General features: G+C 38.5%; 1 pseudogene; it reads left to right on the top strand.

Moving 5' to 3' along the window:
• Positions 1-2,012: 2,012 nt before the first annotated feature.
• LOC139726284 (SEC14-like protein 2) lies at positions 2,013-24,383 on the top strand (annotated as a pseudogene).
• Positions 24,384-24,461: the final 78 nt, after the last annotated feature.

Raw genomic sequence — 24,461 nt, 5'->3', positions numbered from 1 at the left:
GAACGCCATTTGTGAAAACCAACAAAAAGTCGCACCCCTTCATTTTACGTGAGGACTCCAAAAAGGTGAAACGGGTCAACCAAGTCAATCTTAAGCTTTTCATGTAATCTGAAAGAGCTACTTTTATTCTACATTATTCTTAAGTAAAGGGTCATAAAATGAATGGGAAAGTGTGTTTTCAGCAGTTTTTGTACAACCATTTTTTTTTTTGGTAAAGTAGTGTGATCAGGTAAAGGTCCCCTTTCATTTCTTAAAAATCCTTTGCACACCCTTCACTTTCAACTCTGATAACTTTTGATAGGAAAGTGCAACCGCATTGAAAGTTGGTATTTATGGACAGAATGTGTTAATAGAGCATGCTCAATTTCAGCTCAATCTGATAATCCCTTAATTGCTTTTTAATTTGCTAGTTTACATGCTGTTTTTGTCCCATTCATAGCACAGCCAGCACAGTTTGGTAAAGATTAAACGCTTGAATAGACCCCGTATACTTTACAGCCTCTTTTTTCCGTTCATACTTATCAAATAAACATGTATGAATAGGTTAGGAGAGTCCATATGAATTGAGTTATACATCATTTTAAAGCTTAGAGTCTGTTCTTTCAGAATCTGCCCTTTACTAAAAATATATGTCTGGCGACTTTTTGTTGGTTTTGTGATTCAGGGTCACATTTAGGACTATTGTTTTTTTTCTTGGAAGTAGGTCTCAATGTATTTTTTTTTTTTTGGTTGTTTTACCTCAGTTGATAATTAACTTTTTTTTCGATGTTTTTGAAGCATATGAAACTCAATAAAATACGTATTGAGAAATTTCGATAAATACATGAATAAAATTGCTTGAGCTCTTTGAGAAACAAAATTGAATCTAAAATGGCTGCCATTTCCCGTTTTCTCATAAATTTTCAACTAGGTAACCGTAATACACACTTTAAATGTCTAGATATGTATGTTGCGACACAAAATGATCATAAACTACGTATGGAGGGATATTTTCAAGGGCCCAAGTAGCAATTTTTTTAATTCTATTTTTTTTTCTAATTCCATTTTACAACTCCACACCATATAAGTACGTATTGTGTGTATAACATATTTACAGCTGCATTCATTTAGTGAATAAAGCAAAATCAAGCTTTCTAGACACGTATCAGTGATTAATTAACTTGTTGTTTCTTACATCCGTCAGCTACTTAACAATCTTTTAATTAAAAAAAAAACTGAATCAGTTCTTATTCATGATGTAGGCTTGCATAAAAACATTTAACCATCAGTAGAGATGTGTGCCTAAACAGAGTGGGTGACATTTAGTATCATAAACATGGGTCGGTTTTATAAAAGTCTTATGAAAGACTTTTCGCTTTTGAGAGACTTCATGAAATGGATTTTACTTCTCTTTGAAAGTCTCGCATAGCTACATATCATAATATGAGAGAATGAATAAATCAACTCAAATGTAGGGCAATTTGTCGATCAGTCACTTTCTCACCTTCTGATAAACAAGGCGCCTTGGCGACATGCAACATGTCGTATTGCACAATGCGCCTTAGGCGAGTTTGTACAAGTCGCCTCCTCGTCTTCTCGCCTTAAACAAAGCGCCTTGGCAAGTTTTTACAAGTTGCCTGGTGAGTTTGTAACAAGTCACCTTCTTTCTTTCTATTCTTAAACAAGGCCCGTTGGCAAGTAGCCTTCTCGCCTATTTTAGCCAGAACAAGGCGCCTTCGAGAGTTACACAAGTCGCCTTCTCGGGGCACTTTTTGTTTGCGTATAAAGTGTGCACGTGCTGTTACTCCGGGAAGTTGTGCATTTTTTTTGTCGACTGGAGCCAACCGCAAACACACCAGCAGCATGTGCAGTAATCGAGAGTCACTTAGCGATAGCATACAGACGTGGATCTTGGAGACTTCTTGTGCGTGTTTTTCGTGTGCTATACGTTGTGAGAAATATATGAATATTCTACTAATTTTGCCTATTGATTTGGAAATATTCTGCCTGTATTCTCCGCTGAGGCGAACAAAATGAGCGGACGACTCGGAGATTTGAGCGCCAAGCAGGCAGATGCCTTGCAATCGGTATGTCATTTCCCGTATTGATTTTGTGTTTTATAAACCTGTAAATCAATTTGAAATGGAAGAATTTTACATTGTATGAACAGTTAAGAATTACTATTCAAGATAGCCAATTACTGTATTGTCATTACAAAAGTAGATTAGGTTGACTATTCTTCAATGAATGCAACGGAGCACAGAAAATCGGATTCCATCCCGATGGGATCCCATCTTCTTTACTCATATTTGTTCATATCATATGATTATTTCTGGTCAGTTTCCCTTTCTTGTTGGAATCTGTCAACCAACTATTTACTTTTTCACTTCTGAAGTAGAAAACCATCATCATGCTTAAATAAAAGGCAAATCTGGGGTTTCTGTTAACACTGTTTTTTCACATGGATAGCCTTTAGTGTGAAATTACAGTTCCTCTATCACTCTGTGAGGACTAGCTGAATCATATTGTCGCTGAGTCTATATGTTGTAGTGGGTTTTGGAAAATGCTCTTGCTTGTATTTTTATCGATCAATAGTGACATATTTTGTTGTATATTGTGTGATGACTACGAAAATAGTAGTTATAGGGGTACTGTGGATTTTACTCATAGTGTAACGGGTTGATTTATGGAACAAAAAAAGACAGGAGCTTTGACATAGAATCATGTTTTTCCGTCAGTTATTTGTATCAAAGGACGGAAATTCATCTGTATAGCTTCGGGGAGACACTTGTGCAATGAGTACTTTATTACTTCTCAAATAGTATGATCATAATTTTGATAAGTGTATTGTGATTGTCATGTTCATAAAAAGTGAATCTTAAGCATGTACACAAAACAGGAAAATTCACATGACCAATGACAATATCTATCAGGAGTCTAATTTTTGTTATCACACATGTATGTATTATCATATAGAACAAAAATATTACTAGATTTCTTGTCTTTTTCCCCATAGGTTGCGATAGCACTTACAAAAAAATGTGGGAAGCTATAGGCTTGAAAGAGAAAGATTGTAAAATATTACCCTTACATAAGTTCTGAATAGGTTGAGCTTTGATCTGTCAAATGCCTGCTTGCTATTGCATACTAGTAATGAAATTAACTTGAACTTGAATATATATTATATTGGCTTTTCGGATTAGTCTTTGAATCAAATATGAAACACATAATCATGCTACACTTTCCCATGTCAAGCCAAAGTCAAAGGAACGTTGCAATTTGTTATCTACTATTAGTCGAATGATCATTATTTTTTGTAAGAAAATCGTCTGAATTATCTGTCAAATGCGAGTTCTCTTATATTTTTTTGTGGTTTTTTTTCTTTTTTCATCCATCCATTCAAAACAAGATATATCTATACATAGATATATGCCTTAGCTCTGTAATTGTTCGATTTATTCCAGTCGCAATTTGTCACGCAATGTCTTCTCATATGAATTGTGATTACTTATTTGTGTGCTTGTGTTTTTTTTCTTCCGTCATTTTCAGATGAAAACAAATTTGAGCGATGTACTACAACCTCGACACAACGACCACGTGCTTTTACGCTTTTTGAGAGGTGAGTCTTTCCCTTTCCCTCATTGAAAATAAAAGCGAAAAACAAAAACAAACTTTCAAATTATGAGAAGTTTGCCGGTGATATTGTGTATTTTGTATATCTTATTGAATTTACATCTTCAGCAAAACCGCTCTTGAGCGCATGCATTTTATTCTCTTCCTTTCCCGCGCTTGCTAGTAAAGTGATTGGACTTGTTTTTTGCTTGAATTATCTGCGAATAGTAGAATAAAGTCGATTTACGTCACAACACCTGCCATTAACAAGTAGTGCCAGTCCGTTCGGGATTAGCAAAAATAGGAGTTCAAATTAATGAAAATTAATGAGTCTCTGTCATGTCTGTTATAACAACAATGCTATTTGTTGCGTTAATTTAATAAACAAAAGAAAATATGAACGAGTGACCAACGTGAAGACTATAACAGATTATGCATCTGGGGCCCGTTGCATAAAAGTTACAATTATGGTAACTTTGTCATCCAATGGTAACTACCATGGCAACAATACTCAACAGCCAATCAAAGTCAAGAATTCCATGGAAGTTACCATTGGATGGCAAAGTTACCATAATAGTAACTTTTATGTAACGGGACCCTGGTCGATAGTCTTCGAGAGAATTAATCCCAAATCCCTTGTATTGTTTTTCTCTCTCTCTCTCTTTGCCTCTCTTTCTCTCTCTCTCTCTCTCTCTCTCTCTCAACCACAATAAATACGCAAATAAAGATAAGGTGGTGATGTCATAACCACACGGATAGCTCCCAAATCTGTAACTTCACAAAAGCACTTTGTGTTTACTTTATTAGCAGTAAAACAGAATGATAATTAATGTTGACGCTCAAAACAGAGTAACTTTCTTATATTGGGTCCGAGTTTGATGAAATTTTGATTATTGTCTTTTGATATAGCGCTATTCCTATTGAAGTATGCTTAAATGTTAAATTTAATTGGAATTTAGGGTGCTAAATGTTTGGTGCTTTATGTTTTCAGCACGAAAGTTTTCAGTGAAAAAGGCGGAGGAGATGTTCAGACAAGTGAGTACAAACCATAATTATTTACTCTGGTATTTATGGGCCAATGATTACATTAGACTATTTTGCGCTGATTTAGCCACTTATCGCGGCTTCTCTCTTTCTCTATTTCTTTCTCTCTCTCTCTTTCTTGAAATCCAATTCTTGTTTGGAAAAAACAGTTGTTTTCTAGCGAAAAATTTTCTTCTGAGAACTTTTACATTGATCGTAAGAAAGCTCTTACAATTTGTTATTTGGCACTAGTATTCATTACACAGTCATTCATTACACAGTCATATATTGTGGACTCCAGATAGTTCTTTTTTTTTCATGTTTACTCTGTCATGTCTGTGGCAGAAAAAAAAATAAATTGAATTGAATTATAGACAGGTGCATTAATGAGTTACATTGACAAAGAAGAGAAGGGACGGAAGCATAACTGTGAAAAACAAATTTCTAATTAATGATTAACTTATAGGTATTACGGGAAGCATCATTGCTATTATTAACTTGATATAATATTATCATTATTGTTGTTGTTATTCGTGTGTCTAATCAGTAACAATATCAGGAGCTCTGTTACATCACAGCGCAGTAGAGTATATTTACATAGTAGCTGCGCTATACAAATTTGTCTAATTATTATTATTATCTTTACTGCTTGACAACATTACCGTTGACCTTACCGACGAAAACATTAGCAGGGAATGGTTGTGTTTTAAAATCACTATGGGAAGTTGGGAGTCAAAACTAAACTTAACTACAGGAATTTGTTGAGCAAAACAGGAATTTTGTAGAAAGTATGCACTTTCATAGTTTTAATATTAACATTTCTCTCACAATGTTTGAAAACACACACACACACATGCCCTCACACCCACTCAAAGGAATACACAGGCGCTAGAAAAGTAAACGAGATTGGGGCCTGACGTGAACACTGTATGATACAGGTTGAGAACGTATAGTTAAGGAAATTTATTCTCAATATGACCCACCAAGTTGGCAAGCAAAAATGAATGCACGTACAGCGTAGTATGGTAGTTGTATCGAACGAAAGAGTGGTTCAAACCATCTGCACAAGTTATTAAGTGACGAAAGTCCGTAAATGGTTGAAAAAGTGACAATGGAATGTATTCATTGTTGCTCAGTATGGGGGGGGGGTCTTTTTGCACATATCTATCTTAATCTATTGTGTCTAATCATTTGTCTTTATCTTATCTATATTCATATAGGGATCTGATATGGCGTAGTCAGAACCGCGTGGATACAATTCTTGAGTGGTTTCAGATGCCTGAAGTAAGTACAAATATTTGAAATTATGCAGAATATGAATACGATCAGATTTTTTTTATTTACCTTATTGTATGTTTGATGTATATTTAGACCTTTTTTCCTACAAAAGCAAGAATTTATAAAATAATGTTAATATCATGCCAGGGGGAATAAAAACACATCATCCACATAACTCTTGCGTATCTAGCGCAATTATGTTAAATTAGCACGTGCCATATATCTTACAAGTGTTGATGGGTATTACATATCATATCAACAATGGCTGTAAACACACACAGACACACAGACACACACCCATACACACACTGATTGGATTGTTAATTGCCAACCCTCTCAGCTAAAGTCGAAACAAGTTGCAAGGCCTCTGTAAAAGGCCGTTGTTAATGACGGGGCTAATGTGCACAAGTGACTTTCAGTTTAAAGCACCGTGCTGAAACCGGAAAGGAATCCTCCTTATTATGGATAAAGAAAGACCTAGTCAAACTGCTATCGTGCAATGGCCGTTAACAAAGTGTAAATTAGACAGATGACAAAACTTACCTGATTAATGTTGACTGTAACTAGACATGTCATTGCATGATATTCATTCTTCTCCAGAGAGAAGCTTGTTGAGACTTTCTCAGAAGGGAAATCTGTGTTATCATGTGTTTTATCTCTGTTCAGCAGTTGTTCACATTGGGGTGACCAAGCAATTTGGTCAAGGCTGTCTTGTACCACGGCATCAGAGACTGATTTCCTAATGTGTATAAATGACTTCCGTCTCTGATGTCATGCAAAAAAAACCCATTAAGGAATTAAAGATTAAATGCAGCATTGCTGCCAAATAGACTAAAGTATAATCTTAAGCAATGCTTAACTGGTGGAGTCCCAAAGACCACATTTCCACAGTTAATGCTTTTTAAACATAACTTTGGCTAATTACTATTAAACCTGTATCTAGGTCCTGTACATCGTAATATTCACTGGAGAAATGTGAAATTTCTACAAATCGAAAATTGTGTACTGATACTTACAAAGATTAACGTTCTATATTTTGTCGCAAATCAAAGTAAATCTTTGTTATCTTTTACTTCTTGTGGAGATTTGAAAAATTGAACCAGTTTTATCTCTTATCCTATTGATAGGATAAGCTGGAGTTAAATTCAGAGTTGCCCACCCATTTTAACAGGACAGGGGTATGATAGTAATGTGCCTTGGCCTCTAACTCTGAGTTGCTACCGTGTTTTTATAACGGAGTCTAACAGTATAAGACGCGTTATTATAACCAGAGATTGGACTTTTTCCCCCACCATTTGAGATCTCCTTTTCTAAAACAAAACAAAAAAAAAGCCTATCACAGTATGTAATCAAATTGAGGAACATATTATTTTAGAATTATTTGAATGGAATTGATTTCAGGAGTCTTTGCTAGCCGAAGTTGGAAGGTGACAAAGTGGCCATGTGTATCTCTCCACATCATTTCAAATAATTGTGACATGTATGATACTATGATGTGTAATATGATAATGGGCAATCCCTATAAAATATGTTTTGTTCTATATGATCATTTATTATACTTTAAGTATACACTTTGCTTGCATGTTATTCTATCATTACTGCTTTCCTCTTCCTCAAAACTGTCTTACCATATTGACCATAGGACCTATATATTCAATTGCTGTCTCTCTAAAATTCCTTGGGTTTAGATGAGGGACAAATGCAAAATTAGTCTGAAAATCTCAATCTGATAGATTTAGAAGTCAATCTAATTTTTAAGTCTAATTTTGGATTTGTCCCTAACCACAATCCCAGAGATGATTTCCAATCTAAACATTTAGAGAGTTGCATAGAGGAACTTAGTTACGCATCATACTCGCTCATTAGTTCCCTAAATTTCATTTTGTTAATTTTTTCTTGCCGTATAAAAGAGGAAAAAAAATGATATCAATACTCTAGGTTAACTTTAGGGCCCTGAGGGGGTTATCATGGTGTGAATTTTGGAGTACAATATCTTAAACCAACATGCGCCAATTTTGAGTGTAGATGGAATGACCCTTCGTCAATGCCTCCTCAAGGTTTGCCTGAAGTACTGGCCTGGAGCGCCGTGGGACTGGACAAAGAAGGTCACATCGTTTGGATTTCTCCCCTTGGCAACGTCGACCCAAAAGGTACTGCGTAGGTACTGCATCTGGTATACATTTGCAAATTGATTATAGTCACACACACACACACACACACACACACATACACAAACAACGCGCAGGTACACTGATATGAATAACAATTGATTATATTGGTTATATAATCATAATTATTATATATATATATACATATATATATATATATATATATATATATGAGAGAGAGAGAGAGAGATAATGTGTCTACATAAGAATACAAAACATTAATTTAGCGAAATCATTTTGTAGTATGTTAATATATTTAATTCTTTACCATTCTCAAAAATTCCATATCTTTATTACATCATGCCCGAAGTTTAAAGTGTTCGAACGTATATACCTACCACGAAACTTTCCGATGCATGTTGTTTTGATGTTTTGATTTGATTTAGTGCATTCTGAAAGTAAGATTCCGCATCATTTTCTGGTAGACGTCGAAAAATAACGTAAAACCAGACAAACAGAATGGTTGAAAAATCCAACATAAAAATGGGAAAGTCATAAGATCTTGCACGTATGATATGTTTGTAGCAGCAATGGTAGCAACCACACTACATAAAGAAGATTGACGAATGTGATAATGTCATTGACTTAGATTTTTGCACAATAATGTCTGAAATATCATGTTTTGGTTTACAAGTTCATGTAATAGGTACTATTGTATTTTTTTCTTCTTGTAGGGAATTATTGCTAAGTAGATGCAAATATGCTTTTTTAGGTATTTATTTGAAAATAATCTGACAACAGCGTTATTCAAGAGGAGATTTAGTATATAATAATACATTAAATGTCTGTCAAAATCAATCAGAATAAGTGTCTGTAAGGTGATGCATAATCAATATTGTGACTATTTGATAGTATCTGTATCTGTGTACATTATATGTGATTTGCAGTGCATACAATAACATTAATTCGAATTTTTGCTGTTTCGCATGTTTCCCACAGGTATGTTGTACTCCGTGAAAGCAGGTGATGTTATCAAGACAAATATCCACATTCTGGAACGGCTTACAAAAGAGCAAGAAGCAGTTTCGAGAAAAGTAAGTTAGACAGTTACTACAGTTCTTTTCGAGGCAATAGATTATATCTATACTTAATAGATTTAGAAAAACATTCAGTTTGCTGGTGCATAAGAATGTTTACTTGCCCCCTGAAATCCCCCGAGAAAAACAGCAGACTAGTTTTTCTTGTTATTGTTAGGTTTTTCCCCCCAAAAAAGTTGATAATTCTTCTTCTGTTGTGTCGTTGAACTATGCGACAATTTAACCACAATATGTATATTTCATATCTTGGGGCGAAACAGCCTACTGCAAATGCAGCTGAAGTTCAACTAGAAATCACAATTGAGTAAAGAAACACACACATACACACACACACACGTACGCACGAAAACAAGAGGGAGTAAATGAAACAAGCAATTAGCTTCTTCTGACAGTATACATCTTCAGTGATCAAGATGGTTGTGCAAGTTTTATAGTGATCACTGCCTAATCACTCTATCACAATTATCGCACACTCTGACACTCATTCACATGGAGTGTGTTCCAGAGATAATATCATAGCGACACAACTTTTATTTTATTGTAAAATGCTCTTTGAAAGATCAGTTGATCAATTCATTCATTCCTGATTGATGATTGATTGATTGATTGATTGATTGACTGATTGACTGATTGATTGACTGATTTGATATTCAGCTTCGTCGCAATATCGAGGGCATTACGATGATTATCGATCTCGAACACCTGGGCACATCGCACATGTGGAAACCGGGTATGAATGTAATGACGGAGGTGAGTGGACTTTTATATTCGTCTTTTTGAAGCGTTTGTACATACGACACAAATAAGGTTCGAATTGTTTGTTTGTTTACTTTTCCATCTGAGAAGATGGCTGGATAGCCCATATTCAGCTACGTTAAGTTGGTCTTCCATGGGGTCCAGTTGGATGTGAGGTGGGACCACTTCACCGGCATTGACCGGGTTAAACACCCTGCTCTTTGCGATGAATGAATGAAGCGGGATCTTTTACGTGCATGGTTGTTACTCTCTCATACACATGACCTCTATTTTATGTCCTATCCTAGGGACAGAGTGTTTTGCCTCAATATGATAATTATATTACGATAAAGATATAGATTATATAAACCGATCCAAAAAAAAACCAAAGCAACAACAACAACATGCTCTCTCCTGTCGCCAAAATACAGTGTACATGTAGATTAACGCACATATTATCGACTCGCTTTTTACCAGTAGTGGTCATGGTGAAACACCAGGAATTAAAAGAGTGAAAACAGACCCTTCTGGCTTTTTTTTCACTCAGACCCAATCAGCGTGCAGGAACTAATAACAACACTATTAACAATTATCTTTACACAGTTGCGACCTTATTTGATATTCTCTTCTTGCTTTGTTGCTGTTATTGTTGTTGTTGTATTGTGCTTACTAACTTTCTTATTCGTCCTTGCTTGACTGATTTTTTTTTTCTCATTTCAAAATGAAAATTAAGATCGCTTGTCTGTTCGAGCAACACTACCCGGAAGTGATTCACCGCGTGTTTATTGTGAGACCGACGAAGATTTTCCCGGCAGTCTACATCGTACTGAAGCCTTTTCTCAGTGAAGGCACGCGGGAGAAGATCAAGGTGATTGGAGGTAATAATCTTACCTTGTATATATAAGAGCTTGGAGGAATTAGTGCAAAGAAAGATATTTTCCTAACTCCATATGACATTTGAGTTATTTCTTACCAGAAAACATTGTTCTGTAGGTTATGACTTCTTCCGTCTCAAAAGCCATTCACTCAGGGATCGTAATTTATACTTTTGGATGTAATTTTTGTATACAATATTATTCACCCCCAGCAGATTTTCTCCAAAAGGGGAATATTGTATATATATATATATATATATATGATCATAATGGTATAATTAATATTATAACAAATCAGTACATATTCAGATTGAAGAATCGATCAACTAACTCTGGTCCAACCCTTATGGAACAAACACAGTGTTACCACAGTGTGTTCACATAGTTGACTATGTGTAAACAATGTGTTAACCATGTGGTCACAGTGTTGTCACAGTGTGGAATTTGAGATCACATAGTGTACCACATAATTGGCATACCGAACACAGAGTGGCACACATATACCACAGTGTGGTATAGTGTTACGACAGTGTGTTCACATAGTTGACTATGTGTAAACAATGTGCTAACCATGTGGTCACAGTGTTGTCACGGTGTGAGATTTGAGATCACATTGTGTACCACATTATTGGCATACTGAACACAGAGTGACACACATATACCACAGTAAGGTATATATAGAACTATGTGTAAACCCTGTGTTCATAATGCTACCACAGTCTGGTATTTCAGTTTAAGTGTTTTACCACATAATCCCCACATAGATCACATACTGAACACACTGTGAATCATGTTTGACACAGTGTGGTATATTTTGAACTATGTGTAAACCCTGTGTTGATAGTGTTGTCACACTGTGGGATTTCAGATCCTTCATTTACCACATAATCCACACAGACTTGGCATACCGGACACTGTAACTTGTGCTTACCACATGTGGTATATATTGAACTATGTGTAAACCCTGTGCTCGGTGTTGTCACTTTGTGGGTTTCAGATCATTCACCTGCATCATCTCCACATACTTGGCATACTGAACACACAGTGTGGTTTATTTATGTGTAATCCTGTGTCCATAATGTTGTTACACAGTGGGATTTCATATCATTGATTTAACACTATAATATCCACATACTAGATGTTAAGGAAAAAACACTACATTTTTTTATTTTGAATAACTAAAAAATAATGAAAATTAACTTTCCTCAAATTTACACAGAAGGTAGCCGCTGAATAACGTACAATCTTGTTGTGTAATGTTTCAAAATATTGCAGGGAACAGCAATCAACAAAATTGTATGCCTGTATTAGCTATATACCTAATGTGTAAATTTGTGGAAAGTTATATTTTCATGGGTTTTCAGTTATTCACAATCAAAAGCTCAAACTATTTTTTTCAACATCTAGTACTTTGACACACAATGACTCATGTTTACCGCATATTGATGTATATTGAACTTTGCTTTAGTATTGTCAGTAGGGGATTTCAGATCTCGTACTACCACATGGCATGTTAATCCTTGTAAAACCAGGCTATTTCTGGTTTTGTTGGGGGGGGGAGCATTTTACCAGTTTGGTGAAAGGATTCAAGTATTGTAGTTCATTAATAAATGTACATGTATGTATCAAATTAAAAGAATATACCTCATCACTACATGTACTCCCCAGAAATTTTTATCAAGTTTGTAAAGCCACTTAGCTGGTTTGATTATCCAATAAAGTAATAAACCAATAACTTAAAGCTGGACAATATACAACACCATTTAAGTACACGGTAGTTGCAAATGTTATATACTTATTTATTTTCCTAATTTCAGTTGAAACCTTTCAAATTTCAAATACTGGCATGGAACAACAGATTCATTTAATGTGAGAATATGACCTATACATATCATTTATCCAACCTTCAGATGAATAAATCATGCACTTAGTGTTGTGTTAATACTATTTACGGATGCATAACATCAAACACTAGAAATTATGTAACACTAGGAGTATCTGTAGTTGTGGAAAGAGAACAAAAAGTGACATGTTATAACTTCCCAGTTTCTCTCATAAATCACATGCTTTCCTAAGATTTCACCAGGAGGTATTGCATACAATCTATTGGTCACATGTTTCACTACTCTGATGTGTACAGCATCAGCACGACTCTCCCTGTCTCTATTCTTTATAAATGTGCCATAATGCTCTACATACTTAATGAGAGTAAAGGCATCACTATCATCTTCCGAAACCACAAATCATGTACAAATGCCACTTCATTGCCCGTTACTCATTAATAGGTGAGTTATGCTGCGAATCATGACAATTGATTTAAGCAGTACTTAACCTGTCCTATACTCCTACAGTATTACCTATCAAGTGGGAGTGCTGAGGTACAGAATGTGATACTTCATGTGGTATTTCTGTGGTGACACTGTGGTATTCCTGTGGTATTCCTGTGGTGACACTGTGGTATTCCTGTGGTAACACTGTGGTATTCATGTGGTATTCCTGTGGTACAGACTTTGCATAGCTCATGAATATTTATAAAAAGCAACCTAAATTTGAGAAAATTCATAAAATACTTCTAAATTCGAAGTATTTGTGATGGGATTTCCTTGAACTATTGTCTAATGTTATGTTAAGCCAATGTCATAAATTTTGTTATGAAAAGGTAATTTCATATTCAATAACAGTGTTATCTACTCAGTAACCGTGCCTTCATGCATTACAAATATTGATATACCTGATGACTATGTGGTTTTTGATATATTTGATGACTATGTGGTGACTACCACATTGTACTGTGGTGGACTATGTGGTGACTGCCACAGTGTGGTAGACTATGTGGTGAATACCATAGTGTGGATGACTATGTGGTGACTACCACAGTGTGGTAGACTATGTGGAGAATACCATAGTGTGGTGGATTATGTGGTGACTACCACAGTGTAATGGACTATGTGGTTATAACCCTGTGGTCATAGTGTGCGACACTGTGGTTTAATTCACAGTGTTTTTAATATGTGTTTTGGACCATGTGGTAACACTATGTTGCACAGTGTGGTGACGCTGTGTTTCACACTGTGTAAATACACAGTATTACCACACGTCCCAAAATCACATATTAAACACATATTAAACACATGTGTTCGACACTATGTTACACATTGTATTCCACACTGTGTTCGACACTGTGTGCCACACTGTGTTGCACAATGTGTTACATAGTGTGGTAAAACTATGTTCTTTCCATAAGGGAAGTCCCTTCCTAAGAATTATTTGAAATATGAACTTTTTTTTTTGACGAAGCAACTTGCCATAATGATACACTGTATTTGAACGTATAATCTGCATGTTTTCAGAGCTCATTTTCTCATAACCTTGTTTGCGTGATGGCCCCTGTATTCATACCGTTTCTTTCGTCTTTATCCCCTTTTCTTCTAAATAGACATCTTTAGAAAGCTGAAGAGTTAAAACTGAATTTTACCGAAGTTAGGTAATCAATATTTTGTGACTTTAACGTGTTTTCATTGTGACGAGTCACTTTTTAATGCTCAAAACACAAAAACATCTATCCATGCAAATTCACGGACACACAAGTAATGAGCAATAACTCTACTTCAGTTCATTTCAGTTCATTTCGTGTCAGTTCAGCTCATATTCCCAAAGTAAACATGGTAAAACATATACAGCGATATACACAACAATACTGCACAGAGTGTCGGTACTAACCACACATGTACAAAGCAGTAGAAATACAGTAGAATACGTGTATAATAGAAATATGTAGGGACCTAGATGAACTCATAATAATAACGATACCAAAATAATATTTGCAGATATTCCATACTGTTACAATGCATCTAGGGAGATCGGTAGATGAATGACAACCGTCTCCTTTGATTTGATTGGCACACGTAGGGAGCTGGAAGGACGTATTGCTGAAATACATCGATGCTGATGTACTTCCGGTTCACTGGGGTGGAACTGTGACCGATGCCGGGGGCAATCCAAACATGTGTCCCAGCAGGGTAAAATTAAGTAATGGTATATGATATAGAGGAATAAGGATAACAGTCTCCATGAGCGATAAATACAAAGATGGCTGAAATTGGCACGATGGTAAACATGACTATGGTTACGGGCAAAGTCATTTTTCCAGTGCGAGAATTAATTCTGTATACATGCATGCGGGGATTTTCACTTCTGTGATATATACATTTGCTATTATGTAATCCGTGGATGTATGTCACGAATGTAATTTGGGAAACTTTATGAATAAAATAGATTGAAATTGAAAAAGGCATACACCTATGTGGGAAACATAGCAATGATAATGTTAAGTAATAGTTATAACAATAGCAATGACAATACAAAGAACTAACACTAGTCTTCTACTACACTAATTCTACACCGTCACGTCTACTTTTATACCACCACTACTACTATTACTACTACTGGTTGGCATCCATTCGTCTGGAGAAACGATGGCGTAGCACTAGCTACGCAAGAAGTCTGCACTGCCTTGAGTGGCTGTAAAGCCCTACTCTTGAGTGGCAATCCTTAGAGCATTTGCAGCAGATGAAGTCTGTTGGGGCCGATACTGAGACTGCCCGTGCCTTTCTCTTAGCTCTCCTGTCGGTCTGCTGTACGTGCCTCACAGCTTCAGCTCTCTGAACGCCCTCCCTGACGGTGCCTCTCCATAGCGGACGATCTTCAGCTACACCTTCCCATGTGTTGGTGTTGATGTCCATCGTCTTCATGTCACGTTTGCAAACATCTTTGAAGCGAAGATGCGGCCTTCTCATGGGACGAGACCCCTCGCATAGCTCTCCATACAGCATGTCCTTCGGGATGCGACCTGGTTCCATTCGACGCACATGACCCAACCACTTCAGGCGTCTCTGGCTGAGGTGTGAAAACATGCTGAGAATGCCGACACGCTGGAGGACCTCTGCATTTGTCACCCTATCCTGCCATTTTATGTGCAGGAGTCGTCTGAGGCAACGGAGGTGGAAGGTTTTGAGCCTCTTCTCCTGGCCAGCATATGTTGCACAGGACTCAGAGCCGTATAGCAGGGTGCTGAGGACGCAGGCTTGGTAAACGCAGAGCTTGGTGTTCTTGGTCAGCTGACTGTTGTTCCATACGCGCCTGTTCAGTTTGGCCATGACTGCGGTAGCTTTCCCAATCCTATTGCTTATCTCATTGTCAAGGGAGAGGGAACTGGAAATTGCTGAACTAAGGTAGGGGAAAGAGTCCACTTCTTCCAGATGTGTGACATTAATGGAGATGTCTGGAGGAGAGTCAGTGCCTTGGGTCAAGATCTTAGTCTTTTTCAGGCTGATGGTTAGTCCAAACTCTTTACAGTCATGGGACAGACAATCAACAAGCCTCTGCAATCCCGCTTCTGTGTGCGATACCATAGCAGCGTCGTCAGCGAACAGAATTTCTTGGATAAGAACCTCTCTAACTTTGTTTTTGGCATGCAGTTGGGCGATGTTGAATAGCTTCCCGTCCGCTCTGGTACGGATGTAGATGCCCTCTGTGCAGTCAACAAAGGCGTACTGAAGAAGCATGGAAAAGAAGATTCCGAAAAGTGTCGGTGCGAGGACACAGCCTTGCTTCACACCGCTGTTCACAGGGAAGGCATCAGAAGTTCTCCCGTTGTAGCAGACTCTACTTTGCATGGGCGTCACCAGGGGGGGGGGGGGGGGTGCGTTGGGTGCGAACGCACCCCCCTTCAGATCTATTAAAAAAAAAAAAAAAATCAGTCTGCGAGCGACCTCAACGCCGGACGCTAAATAATTACTCTTTTCTAATTTGTTTTTATATTTTGCACCAAGACACACACACACACACACAGACACACACACACACACACACACACACACAAATAATAATAATAATTCGCACCCCTGGTCACCTGGCAGCACTGATTTTGTACATATCTATTAGTATTCTACAGTGTTTACTATTTATCGACCGTACTGTACATCCGTACGATACGGAGCACTTGTACACGTTTGCCCCATCCCACATAATCATAATTGCCTCAATGAAAAGATTTTCTTGCTTTTTTGTTAGAATTCAAGAAATCTGTCCAATTAGTTCACCCAAAAGCAGTGGCGTAACTACGGAGGGGGGTGCGCCCCCCTCCCAATCCGCTGGCAAAAAAAAAAAGACTTACCGAAATAGTGATTCAAGTGTTAGTAAACTGCTTTTGAATGAAAGGGTGATCAAGAAATAAGATATTTTTCTATGATTCCTTTTAACCATAATTAGATAGGTATATAGTGTGAAACATTGTTCAAAAAGTCCGGACCCGACAAAAGATTGTGATTCAGCGTGATTCCTGGTTGGCATTCTGCATAATTATAAGCAGGATGTGCGCAGTGTACTCAGTACATCCGAACGAAGAGTCGCTACAATGTTGCGCAATGTGATGTAGAGTGTATACTTTTGTACCTTACTCTTCGTTATATCAAAGCTAGATCATTGATTTTGCAGTGTTGCTTTATACATACTAGTCTATGTAAAAATGTCTTGCATTGCCAATAAAAAGACTTGCCCTGGGCTAATTCCTAACTTTTCCTTGTACATATAAGACACACACACTAACAAACACGCACAATTAGCAGTGATTAGTTTACGGGATGCTCTAAAAAAGTGCAGATTTTGGACATCCTTTCCCCGCTTGGTCACTTCGACGCCACCTCGCTGGTCATACCTCCCCCAGTCATGAACATAAACCCACACCCTTGACTACCAGTGGCGGATCCAGGGAGAGGGGCGCACCGGGCTCACCGGGCGTCCCCCCCCCCCCCCCCCTTTAATTTCCAAAGCGAAAAAAAAAATAATGTAGCTTCAAACGGCAGTTTTTGGACAGTAAAATGTCAAAATTTTCAAGCTCGCTCGCTCCTCTCGCTCGCATTAGTCGTAATGCCATTCTCCTGAAGTTGCTGCCAGTAATTGCCGGCAGTTGCGCCTGGTGCGCCCCCCCTCCCCTTAATTTCCAAAGCAAAAAAATATAGCTACAAACGGCAATTTGGGGACTGTAAAATGTCAAAATTTTCAAGATCGCTCGCTCCGTTCGCTCGCATTTAATCTTTATGCCATTCTTCTGATGTTGCTGCCAGTAATTGCCTGCAGGTGCGCCCGGTGCGCCCCCCCCCCCCCCCCTTAACTTCCAAAATGAAAAAATATGGCTAAGAACGGCAGTTTGGGGACTGTAAAATGTAAAATTTTCAAGCTCGCTCTCTTCGCACGCTCGCATTTTATTGTTATGCAATTCACCTGCAGAGATGTCAAGTTCAAAAAACTTTTATGAGTGAGATTTTTATGACTCGGCTTCTCGACGCTCGTGCGCATGCGCACGCGAACGAGGAGGGTGTCCCCCTCCCATGGTAGGGAGCTTTTTTAAATTGTTAGCTCTTAATGATGCGATCTGGTGCATACTTAAGTGAATATTTTTTACTAATTTTGAAAGGCAAAAGGGAAATATACCTTCAATTGCAACTATCACCAGATGCGTGAGGAAAATGGGTGCCATGCGTGAGATCGTGAGACAGACCCTAAATGCTTGAGTCTCACGCAGAATGCGTGAGACTTGGTAGCTCTGCACCTGGATGTTGCTGCCAGTAATTGCCAGCAGTAAGATGCGCCCGGTGCGCCCCCCCCTTAATTTCCAAAGCAAAAAAAAAAAAAGATACGGCTACAAAATGCAGTTTTGGGACTGTAAAATGTCAAAATTTTCAAGCTCGCTCGCTCACTCGCTCGCATTTAATTGTTATGCAATTCTCCCGATGTTGCTGCCACTAATTACCGGCAGTTGCGCACGTTGCGCCCCCACCTCCTTTATCTCCAAAGCGAAAAAATATGGCTCCAAATGGCAGTTTTTGGACTGTAAAATGTCAAAATTTCCAAGCTCGCTCTCTTCGCTCGCTCGCATTTAATTGTTATGCCATTCCCCTGATGTTGCTGCCAGTAATTGCCAGCAGTTTCGCCCGGTGCGACCCCCACCCCCCTTAATTTCCAAAGCAAAAAAAAGTATGGCTACAAACGGCAGTTTTTGGACTGTAAAATGTCAAAATTTTCAAGCTCGCTCGCTCACTCGCTCGCATTAATTGTTATGCAATTCTCCCGATGTTGCTGCCACTAATTACCGGCAGTTGCGCACGTTGCGCCCCCACCTCCTTTATCTCCAAAGCGAAAAAATATGGCTCCAAATGGCAGTTTTTGGACTGTAAAATGTCAAAATTTCCAAGCTCGCTCTCTTCGCTCGCTCGCATTTAATTGTTATGCCATTCCCCTGATGTTGCTGCCAGTGGTAATTGCCAGCAGTTTCGCCCGGTGCGACCCCCACCCCCCTTAATTTCCAAAGCAAAAAAAGTATGGCTACAAACGGCAGTTTTTGGACTGTAAAATGTCAAAATTTTCAAGCTCGCTCGCTCGCTCGCTCGCTCGCATTTAATTGTTATGCAATTCTCCTGATGTTGCTGCCAGTAATTAACGGCAGTTGCGCACGTTGCGCCCCCACCCCTCCTTTATTTCCAAAGCGAAAAAAGATGGCTCCAAATGGCAGTTTTGGGACTGTAAAATGTCAAAATTTCCAAGCTCGCTCTCTTTGCTCGCTCGCATCTAATTATTATGCCATTCACCTGATGTTGCTGCCAGTAATTGCCAGCAGTTGCGCCCGTTGCGCCCCCCCCCTTAATTTACAATGCAAAAAAAAATATGGCTACAAACGGCAGTTTTTGGACTGTAAAATGTCAAAATTTTCAAGCTCGCTCGCTCGCTCGCTCGCTCGCATTTAATTGTTATGCAATTCTCCTGATGTTGCTGCCAATAATTAACGGCAGTTGCGCCCGTTGCGCCCCCACCCCTCCTTTATTTCTAAAGCGAAAAAATATGGCTCCAAATGGCAGTTTTTGGACTGTAAAATGTCAAAATTTCCAAGCTCGCTCTCTTTGCTCGCTCGCATTTAATTATTATGCCATGCACCTGATGTTGCTGCCAGTAATTGCCAGCAGTTGCGCCCGGTGCGCCCCCCTTAATTTACAAAGCAAAAAATATGGCTACAAACGGCAGTTTTGGAACTGTAAAATGTCAAATTTTTCAAGCTCGCTCGCTCCGCTCGCTCGCATGTAGTCGTGATGCCATTCTCCTGATATCGCTGCCAGTAATTTGTCGTTTCACACCGTCATTCCATAATCCATTTATAAGGGGTACAACCCTCTCCGGCACTTCCACACCCTCCCCCCACCCTTGCTCGCTCCCTCGCATACTACCCCCCCCCCCCCCCTATAAGATGAAATCCTAGCTACCGGCGCGCCGGTGCCCTTTCCCCGCTTGGTTTCCCTCAAAAAACAGTAAAAGTCTAGGGATTGAGAGCTTCCTATTTTCCAAATGTCTGTCAAAAAAATCTCGTAAACATTTAGTGTCAAAACGCACCCCCCTTGAAAAAAAGCTGGTGACGCCCCTGCTTTGCATGTTCTCGTGAAAGGAAATGATAATTTGGAGCAGTCTCGGGGGCATCCAATCTTCTGCAGGAGACTAAAGAGTCCACTTCGGCTGACCAGGTCAAAGGCTTTCGTCAGGTCTATGAAGGCAATGTACAGCGGCTTTTGCTGCTCACGGCACTTCTCCTGCAGCTGGCGTAGTGAGAAGATCATGTCTACTGTAGATCGGCCTGCCCTGAAGCCGCACTGCGACTCTGGATACACCCGGGAGGCAAGACTCTGTAGGCGTGCCAGAACTACACGTGCGAGGACTTTTCCGACAACACTTAGGAGAGAGATGCCTCTCTAGATGTTGCAGTCGCTGCGGTCTCCCCTGTTCTTGTAGACAGTGACGATATTGGCATCACGCATATTTTGGGGTACGTGGCCTTTTTCCCAGCAAAGACACAAGAGCTCATGGAGGTGTTGCAGTAGTACTGGCTTGCCGCTCTTTAGAACTTCTGGTGGGATACCATCATTTCCTGGAGCCTTCCCGCAGGATAGACGGTCAATGGCTTTGCTGAGTTCTTCTTTTGTACTACTACTACTACAATAATAATACTACACACGCTGTCACATTTGGAATGCTGATTCTCAGAGACAATGACAACTTCTTCACACAACAAACTACGGCATCATCTGATCTGTATAGTACTGATCAAAAATACTCTTGTATCAAGTCCCCAAATGATTTCACATTATTTGACGTAAGTTGGGCATTGTATTTCCTTGCTAATAGTGTCTACCATTTTCATAGATATCCTGGATTTGAAAAAGGATAGCCCTGTTTGTGTACTTAAACATAGAAACTTTTACAAGGTTATCTTTTAGAATGGCAACTCAAAACAGGCGCTCTCAGTTTAATCTAAAGTTCTACCAGCGTCAAATTTTCTCTCCTGAAGAATTGGTTTATATTATTCTCTGCCACCAAACTCATTCGAGCAAGCATTGGTTAATCCGCTGATAAGGGCATGTTGGAAAATTAATGAAACCGCTGTCTCGATCAGTCTAACATTAGATTTCTAGTTTACTATAATGAGTCTGAATGAATATTGCACCGTGTCGTTTACACGGAGACAAATGATCATGATGATGGTTTCGACAGATAAACCTAGGAGGCAAGGTTCCGACTTTCTACTACCGCAAAGGTCGCAGTCTCGAACACGCCGAAATGATGACGACGCAAGAGCTTCCGGGTAAAAAGTCAGTGGAAATCAAGTTCAAGGCCAACAGATTCGGAAGCATATTCAGGCGAGTCTTTACCCGATCATTATTTCTTCGTCTTTTTCTTCACTTATAGTGATTTTAGCATTAATAATTGCAGTAATATCATCGTATTATCATTCACATTCTTGTTTTATCATTATTTTTAATACTATCGTAACATTATTAATTTTATTCTCATCATTTATTATCATGATCATTTTTTGTATAATCATTCTTGTCATTATTGGTATCATCATCGCCATCATTGGTGGGAAGGATTGATTTACATTCTAACTGTTACTGCATCCGCAGCAAATATCGTGATATAATGTGCGCATGTTGATTCGAGTATTATGTTGCATATCACATTAAATTTCAAGACGCCAACCTTTCATTTCTCCTTTCAATACTGAGAAATAAATAATAACAAATAATATTCCCACTCGCAACCCAATGGCAGTCCTATAGCAATCATTTTCGTTGTCTGTGAAGTGTGTATGTAAGTTTTTATTGTTGTTGTTGTTGTTGTTGGGGTTTTTTTCAATGACATCGAGCTCAAATTGATATAAGAAACACATCGTTGTAGAAGTCACAAAAGTTACATGTATTACTAGTATATGCAGTTGATTAGCGATGGTTCATCTAAGACCCCTAATCAGAAACAGTTGCAAAGCTGTATGTATCATCCACTTTCAATATACGTAATCCAATATGCTTTTATGTTAACAAGTTCCCTTGAATGTTTAGAATTGTTCTTTTACTGGAACACAAAGAAACCGTTAAGGTGCTGTCCATGGCATTGCTCACTGTAACTCTGTGTTTCATTATTTTTTTGTTGTTGTGTTTTTTTTTTCATTAAACCTTTATCTGCTAATGCGCAGAATGTAACCATGGTAACTACGAACTGGCTTAGTAGTATATCATTGTGTTCATCATTGTTGGGAGAGAATGTACTATATGAGTCAAGATGACAGATGATATCATACTAATTAAGAAACTATACAGCACCATTCTGTTCAAAAGAAACTCTCTTTCAGTATTAGAACAATCAGTAAAAGGAAAACAATCACTAGAAAAACAAAACAAAACACGAGTTTCCTAACCGCACAGTGTGTTTGCAATGATATTTGTAGCAAAATGCTAGATTTCAGTAAATTAAAATTTGCATTCTCTCTAGTCGATTGCCAGTAGGTATAGGATAGAACACGAATTTTCCATAAGACCGACATTGGTAGGATTTGGAAATATAGTATCCCCGTGTTGTATACGACTTTTTGTACACAATGTAGATCAAATGTCTTTCTTATATCCAGGTACGAATTCAAGACGGAGTCTCACGACGTAGCTTTCGGCATTACTCGAACCACACACACGGGAGAAAAGGTCGTTATCTTGGACGAGAAGCGGTACAACAGTCACATCGTAGCTGAAGACGGGGAAATTTGGTTCGAGGAACCGGGATTATGTAAGTAGCGAATTGAGCATTCGGTTTTGTCCTTTTGTTGGTTGGTTTGTTTTTGTTTTTGTTTTTGTTTTTGGTTTTTTTTTTCATGTTGATCACCAATTTTTTTTTCATTGAGTTTTTATTGATCAAATTAACAGGATCAACATCACAACAAAATTCGAGATTATAAAAATACTACAGTTAACGTACTACTAATAAATAATAATAAAAAATTAAGTCAACAAATTGTAGAAAATCAAAGCAAAGCAGCATAGAATAAAGTCAATACGAATGTTGTACATATGCAATGGTGGGTGTGGACCCCTTTGAGCTTTTGGGGACATCTACTTGGTTCCACGTATAAAATGGTTTAGCCATTTTGTCATGTATACATGTTTCTATATGCTGTTAAAATGTCTCATGTGGAATCTGGTGGGTTCTTCTGAGGGCGTCCTAAGGGCAACTTGATGCTCTCTATTATGTCTTGAGGCTGTTTTTCAAATAATGTACCATTGATTGGTTTGTTTGTTTGTTTGTCCGTCTGTCTGTCTCTTTAGTTTATAGTTGGTTGATTCTTCACGGTATTGCCATTTTATAATTAATTCTAAAAGATATAGTTTACCTGTCGAGAGGTTTTTTTTTTTTTTATTCTGGCAGGGGGAAGGGGGGGCGGGGGGAGTGGTCTCTTTGGTTGGTTGTTATAAGTTGCATTTTCAGTGTTGTTGGTGTTGTTGTTGATGATGATGATTATACTCTGTGTGCAACTTTCTAACTCGGTCCAAACGTATCAACCTGTAGACAGTGGAAGTTTGCGTATCTCATATAAATATCGCTAACGTTTAGAAACTATAGGACAGGTGACTACATCAAATTAGTGGTCCATTGCGGAACGCAGTCCAACCAGAATAGCAAAGGCAAGTGAACATACTTATCGAGATTCAAAACTGAGAGTAATAAATAAAGGAATGAACTCTCACGTGTGATGAGAAAACAATTCAAAAGAGCAGATGTTGTAAATGTCAACTTCATAAATCATAGTGTCTCGTTCAACTATACAGTCAAGAGCCTTTATATAACAAAACTAATAAATTAATCTTGTGTACCTATTGCCCATTGATTATTATGCATTATGTGTCTCATTTTTTCTGTTTTTGACTCGGAGTTTACAAGCAGTATTTAGACGTACAGCCGTTACAGGCAAACCAAGAATAATTCATGTCAAACCATGCGACTAATACTAACTACAGATTCCTGAATCTATTGCCACAGACATCGTGAAGTTTGACAACCACGGAGCCTTCCAGAAGACCCGGAAGCTCAGCTACTGGATGGAGGTCATCGAGCCACCGCCCGACAACGAATCGATGCTTGGAGCCAGCTGTATGGACGACATCGTTCGAGACAGCGGCTATCACGACGGTCACTTCCTCGCAAGAGGGCGCTGTCCATCGTCATCAAACCATTCTCGGGAGTCGCCATCCTCCTCTGCGAATTTGCCCGGATCGGCCACGCCCAGTAGAAGAAACCTACATTTCTTATGAACAAAACAAACACAAAACCAACAACAAGACATGGAAAAAGATCAAGGCAGAAATCTGACCTTGTGTCGGTTGGAGTCA

The sequence above is a fragment of the Diadema antillarum genome, unplaced genomic scaffold, assembly GCF_040938485.1.
Source record: "Diadema antillarum isolate AM-2024a unplaced genomic scaffold, OU_Dant_1.0 seq00000082_RagTag, whole genome shotgun sequence".
NCBI lineage: Eukaryota > Metazoa > Echinodermata > Echinoidea > Diadematoida > Diadematidae > Diadema > Diadema antillarum.
Note: the sequence above shows the minus strand (reverse complement) of the source record. Positions and strands in the feature narration are given on the sequence as shown.